The sequence below is a fragment of the Sander vitreus genome, chromosome 12, assembly GCF_031162955.1.
Source record: "Sander vitreus isolate 19-12246 chromosome 12, sanVit1, whole genome shotgun sequence".
Classification (NCBI taxonomy): Eukaryota; Metazoa; Chordata; class Actinopteri; order Perciformes; family Percidae; genus Sander; species Sander vitreus.
Window position 1 is genome coordinate 10,133,733 of NC_135866.1, and position 9,303 is coordinate 10,143,035.

The following is a 9,303-nucleotide window of genomic DNA, read 5'->3' on the forward strand; positions in this document are numbered from 1 at the left end:
AAAGAATCGGAACCGAGAATCGTCAAGAACCGGAATCGAAAGGAAAGAATCGCAATTGGAATCCGAATCGTTAAAATCTAAACGATGCCCAACGCTAACGGTTAGAGCCTTTTGCAAACAAAATGTGTCGTTTAGACCATGAGTGCCACTGTTTCGGCCTGTGTGTTAACTGTTTTGAAAATGTGGAGTTTGAGTTGACTGCTGCATCAAAGCAATCAAGAAAAACTGTAATGTTATAATGCCAAACATCACAGAACCTTTAATGTTATTCATGTTTTCTTCCCCATTTTCTCAAATATTATCAGGAGATGCAACCTCTCATCTCAAGCTCTTTAGACATATCATCTCTCCATCTGACACTTTAACTTACCCAGGCGGTGTCTGGAGAAGCTCTGAGGAAGCATCAGAGGCCCTGAGCACCAGCCAGCCTCTCCTCCTCTGGGCTGCAGGGCTGCTGATACTCTGGGGACTCTGGGGATTGGAAGTCAATGAAACTAGGCCTAATTTAGCCTCCACTGCTCCACAAGCTGCCAGAAATCAGAGTGAGACTCCTTCCCTTTTTAGGGCTCCCTGGATACTTGCAGTCTGCAAGTGGCACTACAGCACTCCTAGCTCCACTAAGGACCTGGACAGAGAGTAAGGCAGAGAGAGGTGACAGTCAAAATCTGTTAAATGGAAGCGCCATTTTAATTATTATCTAGGTCTAAAAGTCCAAAACTTGCACTGTGGGAACTATGTCATTTTTTTTTTTTTTTTACCATAGCTATTTATTGGCATTACTCACACTGTAAGCTTATATAACCTGCCAGTTTGGACACTTTTACAATCATCTTATCTTGACACCACATTCAATATATGGACAGCTTGGTCCTGTAAATGGCCGAGACACATTTCCCACTGCCACGACAGCTTGCCATCAAATCACACCAGTAATTAGGTGTGAAAAGGGGGACTAATCAGAGAAACTGTACTTACACAATCCACTCAGCCAGGTCCTGACACGGTGTCATGTAATCTTTAATAACCTCGGTCGGCTCTGAAACTGGTTGCTGCCTGCCAGGAAGTATATTTCTTTTCCCATCGTGATCTGGCTGATTCTTAATGTGAGAAAAAGAGAGAGAAAGAGAGAGAGAGAGAGAGAGAGAGAGAGAGAGAGAGAGAGAGAGAGAGTAAACACTCATCTTCCACAACACAAGATACATAGTATTTTATTTTAGTGTCTAAGTTAATCAATTTCCTCCCAATTTGTGTGGTAAAAATAAACCTGTAGAAAAGAAAATGTGATTTATTACGTGAACTGATTAAATTACCCTGACATGCAATCATTTCCTAGAAAACACAGATTAAATTGTGATTGTTGTTTTCTTAAAAAACTAAAAAAAAAAAAAAAAAAAAAAAGTAGACAGGGCAAGGCAGCGGTACTCATGAAAATGATAGACACATCACTTTTTATTAACCGTGGCAGCCAGTGTATTTCAAATAAATGGATGAAATGAGGATTACTCATTGAGCCTCCACTCCCTTCCCATCCTTGTGTTTTCCACTTGTGATATGACTACGTCATGTATTATAAAAGACAGTGATCACATAAGCCACGGTATGTAATACACAACAGGATTATCTATGGTGGAGAGACTAAGTCTCATCTTCACCTGCCACCTTCTACGGGGAGCAAACAAATACAAGGCTGTCGTTTTACCGCAAGTGTGTGGATAAACCCCGGCAAAGACCGATTCAAACTGACACAATCCCATTAGTCTATTCAAGGTCCCTGTCTGAACACCCTGCATAATGAGGAGATAAAGGCTACTTGGGCTATATCTATTAGTAACTGTTCTTATAAAGATAATTGTTCATGCCTCGTGTCATGGATAACTAATCATTTAATTAACCCCCCCCTCGCAAGAATTGTATATTACCATTTTTAAAGAAACTTGAGTGTTTTAGTAAGTCTCTGGTCAACCCCTTTACTAACTGTTGAGATGGTTGTTGAGAGACCTGTTTCTCTTGCCTCTTGCATATCTGACTCCTGCTTTCTCACCTCCACATATAGCGCAGTTCACTGGAAATCTTTGCAGCTCCTTGGAAATCCTTCTGACATACTTTATGTCAACGATAAGCTCAGTAAACGTCATCTCCTCAACATGCAATTAGATCACAACTAGAGGCTATTAAGTGACATCAATAAAACGTGAAATTACAGTCTTTCGTTGGTATTTAAGTTGTACGTCTGTCAGGCACCAGTACGTTCAGATAACAGTCAACTGTACAGAAGTGAATTAATAATAAACAACAAATCAGGAATCTGAGCGGGTAGTTCTAAACCGTGGTTAGTCCTGTGTCATCCAACTGCTCTGGTAAATATCGATTATTTTAATAGTTAGGGCTCACACATGTCTTTTTAAGATTACTTTAGATGCAAACCTAAGTTTGTTTTTGTCTGCTATTGAAGTAGTGAAATATCAAATACACACTTTTGATCACATATCAGTCAAACTGCTATATACTGAAAATGTGACAATATTTAGAGGATGAATGTTGGTGCTAGAGTAGAATAAGTAGAATAAATGTATGCACAAATTTTGAGATATGATCAATTACAGCTATTGTACACTGCAGGTCATTTAATTCACCTGTAACTCGGGTGTAATACACCCTCTGGGGTAAAAGAACAATGTTCATGCTTTATTAAGATATTAAAAGGGATAGCTGGAATATTTTGAAGTGGGGCTGTATGAGGTACTAATCCATAGTCAGTGTATTCCCTATAAAAGATGGCGGTCAGCACGCCCCCAGTTTGGAGAAGCAGACAGGAGACAGACACAGAAGCTAAGCAATGTCCTGCTGTGGATGGGGACAAAACACATTATAGCCACGTAAGAAAATCTGTTTAAGTGTACGCTATATTTAGAATATTTTCACCGCTTTACTTTGCCATCAGACAGCCCTTTCCAACAGGGAACTTCATTCTGGCCTTTAAGAGATCCCTTCCTGAAGTGCTTCTGATGTAAGTGATGGGGGAACACAATTCACAGTCCTCGTGCAAAATTGTGAACCTTGAACACAAACAAAATCGCAGACAGTATCTTGTCTCATACAAATCAGTAATGAATTATCACATTTCCCAGTGTCAAGTAACTATGCCTCATTATGTAGGTAAAAGTTCAACCACCAGACATAGGTCTATATCAAAAACATTTTCTATACAGCACAAGACCCTCCACTTAGTATCATAGCAACCATGAACTCAACATGGCACCTATTATAATTCTAAAACTAGCTAAGCTGAGCGCCAAACATAATTATATCTCTGCTCAACCAATCACAGAAACCGAGCCATAAATAACAGACTGCTCCACTACAGAGCACCAGCCTGTGCCGAAAAGTCAACAACCACTTTCTCCAGCGCGGCTCTTGCTCACAACTGTAGCCGTCGTGCTCAGAGGAGGACAAACACACTGGGACAGAGAGAGAGGCCGATAGGTTTACAAAAAGAAAGAGCAAGAGAGATAGAGGGAGTAGAGAGGAAAAGAAAAACAAATGTAGCCTATGATTACTGAGTCATAATGAAGGCTGTTGGATGAGACTGTGGCTATGAGCTATGTCATTAAAGACAGTGCAGAGTGGCTGGAAAACCTATAGGTCTCTATTTGAAACACTGGCATGCTGGAAAACATAGCACAGGATTGCATAGCATAAAGGTCCTTTCAAACAGCTTCTTCAAAGTCATTACAACATTTCACAGATATTACACTAATAATCTCAATAGCAGAAGCTTTCTTGTAAGTGGTAAGGGCTCCACTTTCAAGCCTTATTACCCTGTGTGTTTCTGCCAGACAGCTACCGCAGCGCTCTGTGAAACAGCTTAGTCCCTGGGGCCTTATATTTAGATTTTACGACCAATATTGAATTCTGACCTATGATATTTTCAACGGGGTGATGTAAGTGGTCACCTCGACAGTGCACACAGACACTGCAATTAGGTTTAGATCACATCACAAGGCTGGAAGTGGTACATTTGGTCCCTCTGGGTGATGAGAGATGGGATTGTGTCTGCACATAAGACATGTTACAAAGTAACAGAACCCTTGTTTCACTTAAGGGACTTTAGAGTTGCTCTAACCTCTTAATGTCATATCATCATTGTAATTGTGGTGACAAGTCACAATGACAAAATGGCTGCATGGATACAAAATGACCAAGCAATTTCTGAAAGATCAGTTAATAGCTCATTCTTTAACTTTCTGCAAGGCTTTTCGATACACGCTCAATTTTTAAAGAATGTGATCTAATCAACAGAGATGCCAATGCATTAAAAATATCACGTCACATATCACCCGAGTTATGTAAACAGGACAAGATAGAAGTACCAAAAGACATCCTTGGCATATGTATCACATAATAAAAGCAGATGTGTCCCACATTTCTCCTGCCCTCCTATGCTATTTGTTTTATCTAGCGCCTCTCATACAGGGAGGTGATACTTTCTAGACTTCAGTGTGACATAGTGAGTCACAATTGTATTCTTGTGTGTGGCATATAAAGCTTACGTAGGTGCACTTCTTGGCTAGAATTAGGTCACATTGGCTTTTTTGTTTCGGCCAGTCACATCATATGATGCCATGATGGAGTTAACTCCCCAACAACTACAGTTGTTTTCCACTTTGAGGGGGGTAACATTTTTGGGGAAGCACTGCATTCTTGTAATTTTTCTTATTTTATGGCATGAGAAGGGCCAGATTTGGAGCACAGTATTAGCCTTTAAAACGCTAGCCTTGACTGGGATTTTAAGAGTTCTATCATTATGATGTTGTTATTATTAAATGGTTATGATGGTATACACAGGATCTGCAGACGACAATTACAGTTGGTGAATCTATAGTTAAGTAATTGATTGGTAACATCACCTTATCTGTCACAGTGCCCCGATACCTTTAAAAATATACTATTTATGTAAACCTGAAGGACAAAAGTATTCCTGTAGAGCTAAGGAGACTGTGTGAGATGCTACAGGCAACACAGCCTGACCCCTCTCTCAGCTCCCAGGACGTTTTCTTCAAGCCTCCCTATTGGGATTCTGGTAGCCTACATTCCCTGCTTCAAGGTCGGCAGCAGTGGCAAATTAAATTACTTGTCCTGTTTTGTGGTGTTGGCGCCGGGTCAAAAGCAACTTGGCTAAAATGATGAGTGCGGGATTCTGAAGGGAGCCACATTTGCCCTGAGCCTCTGGTGTCATGTTTGCAATGAAAAGAGCTGAAATCAAAAGCAGTGTATTAAATTCTGCTTCTGTAATCACTTGCAAAAAAAAGTCAATTACCTCCGCTTTCAATGCACCACTTTATACTGCTGTCCTTTGGGTTTACCCTGCTGCTGGATGAAGTCAGGTGTTTTTACATGGAGCAAAGCTTGACAACATTAGGCCCAATTTGTTAAACTCACGCTACAGCACACGCCACCTGCTGGCCATCCTGGGTATGTTATGTGGCAAACGAAAGTAAACGTCAAAAACATTTTTTTATTAATGCTATTGTTACTGGGGTTGAAAGTGATTACTTTGTGTGTGCCCAAGCACATATAGCAGTCAATTTAACATCACATAGACACCTTTCACTTAGCAGAGTCTTTATTTCCACAGCCACAATACATTTCTGCCACGTGGGGGTGTCAGCATCTTATGTTAGCTGTCTCTACAGCAGCATGCAGTTTATCTCTCAGTTAATAAGGGGGTTGTTATCAGCAGACAAACAGCTTACACACCACACTGTGGAATGGGAGGAACTCAGAGTATGTAATGTGATGTCAAAACATGACCCAAGCAAACAGACAACTTGATATTATGCTACACACGGTCTGTTTGCAATGTCACCAAGTGACGTTATAGGACAATTCAATTTGGGGTTCACACCTCACTCAATATTAGATAAAGGTGTATTTTATCTTTTCTCTGTAGGATGAAGTAATGTGTATTCAGTAATGAGTAAGTCATTTGTCCACGATATAAAATTAACTCACCTCTACAATAAGAGTAACATGACCTCTGAACACATGCATTGGGATTGTAGCTGTCACACTTCCTGCCAGAACCGCAGTTCACATGACAACATTCTTGTTGTCAATATCAGTGAGGATGTTACCTGATGAAAGGAATTGTTTTTTTTTATCTGATATATACGCAATACTGCAAGTCATTTTCTATAATGTATCATTGTTACATGAACAATGGCTAGGCTGAGAACAAACATTGTGATCAAGCTTCACCTCCTAAGTATTCTAAAGAGGAAGAGAGCCAAACATAAAGACTAAGTGGACAAGTCAAGTACTGAAGGCATGAGTAGCATCATGCAGTATGTGTGGCCATTAAGGTACCGGATGCAGCAAAGGGTTTATTAGCATGTCTACATAGTCCCATAGTCATGTCAGACTTTTTACAACCCCACAGTAGTTGTTGAAGGCCTCCTGGTACTAAGTGTAAGCTGTCATGGTTGTGGTTTTCAGTTTTGTTATTTCCTGTTATATTTTGTTAAGTAATTCCGTGTGTTTTGCTTGCTGCGTGATGCCCTGTAAGTTGTTCACTGTTTCGTTTTCCTAGATCCTATTTGTGTATGTTTGCGTGCTTTACTTCCTGCGTTATTTTGTAGTGTTCAGTTCCATGTGTCTGTCTAGCTTTGTTTCCTGTTCGAATCTGATTAGTCCCTAATATGTTTCACTTGTTCGCTCCCTCCCTGCTCGTTTGCCCCTGTATAAAATGTCCTCTGTTCTGTTCAGTCTTTTGTCAGGTCTTCGTCCTAGGTTCAGAGTTTCTGCTTGTTCCCTGTTTACTTTTTTTGGACTCTTTTAGCTGTTTTGGACTTATCTTTATTTGGTTTCCCACTCTTGTTTGGTGTCTTGCTCAGCATCTACATGTAAGCCTGGATTTTCTTTTCTAATAAATTCTACACCTGCATCTGCCCCTGGTTGTGTTGTGCATTTGGGTCCAGAACTCTGTTTTCGCGCCTCAGCACTCAGTCCGTCGTGACAAGCTGTACACAAAGATTTGGTGATAAGACCGATTCACTGCAGCAAAGTAGAAAACACTGATACCGATAATCAGAAACACCCATTGGTGATATGTATAATTACGTATAATAAGGTGCATTAAGTTCAATTGTCAGCAGTATATAAAACTACAAAGCCTCCTGGTTGGATTCAGATTAACGAGTGTGTGATACTATCCATCTGCCCAAAAGATCTGGCATAAAAAACTCCTTGCAATATGATGATCTTTGTCAGTAAATATGTACAGTACTACCTTTAAGAGCCCATCCCCTCAGTGAATCAACTATTCTTAAAGTTGTTATTTGTCCATGACACATTAGGCAATCTAAAGTGGATCTAGTGATATGAAAGGTGTGATATAGAAGTGTAATCAGAGTGTTCAGTGAACACTGACGTCACTGTTAGTTGTAGTCAGAGTAGAGGTCCTACAGACTTGTAACCAGAAGAGGTCAGTAAAACAATGTTTTTCTGCTTGGTGTTAGGTGCTAGGACTACGAGACACTAGAGAGCAGCAGAGCAGCACCAAACAGACACTCACTGACTCATACTTTCTGCTCTAAACAGTGCACATATGATGCATATATGTTCTTACTATAAAGCCTCATACATTAAATATGTATAAGTACGTACAAATAAACTTGGGCTGGGCGATATGGAGAAAATCAAATATCACAATATTTTTGACCAAATACCTCGATAGCGATACCGCAACGATATTGTGGTGTTGACTATTGGTGCCTTCACAAAATAATTACACAATGAGATTTTTGATAAGTAATCATCAGTAATGTGGATATAATGACTAAGTGGGTAAAGTTACATGCACAACAGTTACAACAGTCTGGTTAGTTCAGAAAATGACATCACTTTACTGTAATGCAGCCTTTAAAACCAGTAAAAGACAACACTTATACCATATTACGATATTACCATATCCAAAATCTAAGACGATATCTAGTCTCATATCACGATATTGATATAATATTGATATACTGCCCAGCTCTAAAATAAACACAATCACACAGCAGTTATCTAGTTATTCATTACACTTATTTTCACTGTGTTATGGGTTTAACTGTGTGTACAGTTTTAGATTTGTGTGAATGCAGTAAGCGTGAGCCCTAAAATGAGGATATTGGTGTGGAAACTGAGAGGTCTGTTTTGATATACCTCACATACTAAACCCATTTTGGGGCTTCTTTGTCCATTTTAGCCAAACTGAGTTTAAAGGAGAAGCAGCTCACCCTTGACACAGACTGTGAGACCAAAGGCTACGCCTCTCCCAAGTTCCTATTGTGGCTTTACGTTGACAGAGTAGATGAATATTTAACAGGAGGAAGGAAAGTGGTAGGCATCAGATCACTAAGAAGAAAATAACTCTCTTCCTATCACGTGAGTAGACTATCAATGGTCTGATGACAGACTAGATTGCTGCTTTTGATGTGTGTTGGGGCTTCTACACATATAGCCAATGTGTAGACTGTGTGTTTGCAGGTCAGATGGGGTCAAGTCGTGTGTTGTATGCAGATGCAGGCAGGTTGGAAATGTGTGCAGTTAGCACAATGGACAGCGAACAAAGGCTTATACAGGTGATCAGCGCCATGCGGATGGAAATCAGAAAGCTGGAGCTGGAGAACATAGGCCTGAGGAGGACAGCTGGAGCTAATCTCCGAAAGAATGCAACAGTTCCCATTATGACACCAGAATGCAGAGGTAGACTTTTTTTTTTTTGTTCTTCTAGACTTTCTTTTTATTAGCACTATGTAAGCTAAGACTGTAACATGTGAGTAGGCTGTGGTAATTAACTTTGTGGCTTTACTGTACTCTAAGGTAGGTTCTTGGTTTAACATTCTGATAGTCCCATTTTGCTTAATATATATATATATATATATATATACTTAAGTGTCTTGCTTTTCTATGGACTCACCTATTTGCTGTTATTAATATTTTTCTTTATCTCATTCAGAGAGCGTCGTCATGACAGTGAGAAGATATTCCATCTTCCAGCCGTTGGTCAATCATCGGAATTTGCAGTTGGGCAATTCTAAAAGTGAGCGATGGACTGGAAAACAGAAAAGATGAAAATTAGCAGGCTGTTGAACTGTATCTGACACCGGCACAGAGAGTGGTCGTGTAACGTAGGTTCTGCTAAAACATACCAGCTCTTGGAGTGGTGGCCTGGTCTAAAACTCTATTTTGGGACATAATTGTGTATCACTGTCACCAAATAAAATTTTGTTCTGCCCTCGGTGCGTTTTTTTCAATGCA

The 9,303-nt window shown here is 40.0% G+C and overlaps 1 long non-coding RNA gene across 1 annotated transcript; it reads left to right on the plus strand.

The window, feature by feature from the left end:
- Positions 1 to 8,254: 8,254 nt before the first annotated feature.
- On the plus strand, positions 8,255 to 9,281 carry LOC144526304 (uncharacterized). The gene is made up of 3 exons (XR_013502746.1): positions 8,255 to 8,427; positions 8,530 to 8,748; positions 9,002 to 9,281. It is a non-coding gene; the product is annotated as an uncharacterized LOC144526304 (long non-coding RNA).
- Positions 9,282 to 9,303: the final 22 nt, after the last annotated feature.